Here is a 3126-nt window from a genome sequence, read left to right as displayed (position 1 = left end):
ACGGACACGGGGATGGACACGGGGACACGGGGACAGACACACGGACAGAGGGACACGGGGACACGGGATGGACACACAGACACGGGGATGGACACACGGACACGGGAACACGGGGACAGGGACGGACACACGGACAGAGGGATGGACACACAGACACGGGGTCACGAGGACACGGACCCACGGACACGGGGATGGACACGGGGACGGACACAGAGAGAGAGGGACAGACGGACAGACGGACAGACGGACAGACGGACGGACGGACGGACGGGGCTCAGGGAGGAGCAGGGACAGCCACAGGCAGGGGACAGAGACACCCTGGGGACACACAGACCTTGGGGACAGACAGGACAGACCCTGGGGACACACGGACACAGCCTGGGGACAGACAGACAGACACAGCCTGGGGACAGACAGACAGACACAGGCTGGAGGGATCCCCGTGTGTAGGAATTGGGGTGTCCAGGACCCCCGTGCTGGGGTTATGGGGTGGCCGGGACCCCCAAATTTGGGGATGTGGGTGCCAGGGACCCTCGTTCTTGGGGTTATGGGGTGGCCGGGACCCCCAAATTCAGAGGGGGTGGGTGCCAGGGATCCCCAGGTGTGGGAATTGGGGTGTTCAGGACCCCCAAACTTGGGGTTATGGGGTGGCCGGGACCCCCAGATTTGGGGTTGTGGGTGCCAGGGATCCCCGTGTGTGGGAGTTGGGGTGTTCAGGACCCCCGTGCTGGGGTTTTGGGGTGGCCGGGACCCCCAGATTTGGGGATGTGGGTGCCAGGGATCCCCGTGTGTGGGAATTGGGGTGTCCAGGACCCCCAAACTTGGGGACCTGGGTACCAGGGACCCTCTTTCTTGGGGTTATGGGGTGGCCGGGACCCCCAAATTCAGAGGGGGGGGGTGCCAGGGATCCCCGTGTGTAGGAATTGGGGTGTCCAGGACCCCCGTGCTGGGGTTATGGGGTGGCCGGGACCCCCAAATTTGGGGATGTGGGTGCCAGGGACCCTCGTTCTTGGGGTTATGGGGTGGCCGGGACCCCCAAATTCAGAGGGGGTGGGTGCCAGGGATCCCCAGGTGTGGGAATTGGGGTGTTCAGGACCCCCAAACTTGGGGTTATGGGGTGGCCGGGACCCCCAGATTTGGGGTTGTGGGTGCCAGGGATCCCCGTGTGTGGGAGTTGGGGTGTTCAGGACCCCCGTGCTGGGGTTTTGGGGTGGCCGGGACCCCCAGATTTGGGGATGTGGGTGCCAGGGATCCCCGTGTGTGGGAATTGGGGTGTCCAGGACCCCCAAACTTGGGGACCTGGGTACCAGGGACCCTCTTTCTTGGGGTTATGGGGTGGCCGGGACCCCCAAATTCAGAGGGGGGGGGTGCCAGGGATCCCCGTGTGTAGGAATTGGGGTGTCCAGGACCCCCGTGCTGGGGTTATGGGGTGGCCGGGACCCCCAAATTTGGGGATGTGGGTGCCAGGGACCCTCGTTCTTGGGGTTATGGGGTGGCCGGGACCCCCAAATTCAGAGGGGGTGGGTGCCAGGGATCCCCAGGTGTGGGAATTGGGGTGTTCAGGACCCCCAAACTTGGGGTTATGGGGTGGCCGGGACCCCCAGATTTGGGGTTGTGGGTGCCAGGGATCCCCGTGTGTGGGAGTTGGGGTGTTCAGGACCCCCGTGCTGGGGTTTTGGGGTGGCCGGGACCCCCAGATTTGGGGATGTGGGTGCCAGGGATCCCCGTGTGTGGGAATTGGGGTGTCCAGGACCCCCAAACTTGGGGACCTGGGTACCAGGGACCCTCGTTCTTGGGGTTATGGGGTGGCCGGGACCCCCAAATTCAGAGGGGGTGGGTGCCAGGGATCCCCAGGTGTGGGAATTGGGGTGTCCAGGACCCCCGTGCTGGGGTTATGGGGTGGCCGGGACCCCCAAATTTGGGGATGTGGGTGCCAGGGACCCTCGTTCTTGGGGTTATGGGGTGGCCGGGACCCCCAAATTCAGAGGGGGTGGGTGCCAGGGATCCCCAGGTGTGGGAATTGGGGTGTTCAGGACCCCCAAACTTGGGGTTATGGGGTGGCCGGGACCCCCAGATTTGGGGTTGTGGGTGCCAGGGATCCCCGTGTGTGGGAGTTGGGGTGTTCAGGACCCCCGTGCTGGGGTTTTGGGGTGGCCGGGACCCCCAGATTTGGGGATGTGGGTGCCAGGGATCCCCGTGTGTGGGAATTGGGGTGTCCAGGACCCCCAAACTTGGGGACCTGGGTACCAGGGACCCTCTTTCTTGGGGTTATGGGGTGGCCGGGACCCCCAAATTCAGAGGGGGGGGGTGCCAGGGATCCCCGTGTGTAGGAATTGGGGTGTCCAGGACCCCCGTGCTGGGGTTATGGGGTGGCCGGGACCCCCAAATTTGGGGATGTGGGTGCCAGGGACCCTCGTTCTTGGGGTTATGGGGTGGCCGGGACCCCCAAATTCAGAGGGGGTGGGTGCCAGGGATCCCCAGGTGTGGGAATTGGGGTGTTCAGGACCCCCGTGCTGGGGTTTTGGGGTGGCCGGGACCCCCAGATTTGGGGATGTGGGTGCCAGGGATCCCCGTGTGTGGGAATTGGGGTGTCCAGGACCCCCAAACTTGGGGACCTGGGTACCAGGGACCCTCGTTCTTGGGGTTATGGGGTGGCCGGGACCCCCAAATTCAGAGGGGGTGGGTGCCAGGGATCCCCGTGTGTAGGAATTGGGGTGTTCAGGACACCCGTGCTGGGGTTTTGGGGAGGCCGGCCGGGACCCCCGAGTTTGGGGATGTGGGTGCCAGGGATCCCCGTGCGGGGGTTATGGGGTGGCCGGGACCCCCAAATTTGGGGATGTGGGTGCCAGGGATCCCCCGTGTGTGGGAATTGGGGTGTCCAGGACCCCCAAACTTGGGGAGGTGAGTGCCCAGGACCCCCAAACTCATGGGGGTGGGTGCCAGGGACCCCCATATTTGGGGCCAGGGGGTGCCCAGGACCCCCAAATTTGGGGGCGGGGGGTGCCAGGGACCCCCGCATGTGGGAATTGGGGTACCAGAGACCTCCGTGCTGGGTTTTGGGGTGGCCCAGGACCCCCAAACTCAGGTCCAGGGGTGCCTGGGACCCCCGTGTGTGGGAACTGGGAG

The sequence above is a fragment of the Corvus brachyrhynchos genome, unplaced genomic scaffold (assembly GCF_000691975.1).
Source record: "Corvus brachyrhynchos isolate BGI_N302 unplaced genomic scaffold, ASM69197v1 scaffold419, whole genome shotgun sequence".
Lineage (NCBI taxonomy): Eukaryota > Metazoa > Chordata > Aves > Passeriformes > Corvidae > Corvus > Corvus brachyrhynchos.
This window is presented reverse-complemented; position numbering follows the sequence as displayed.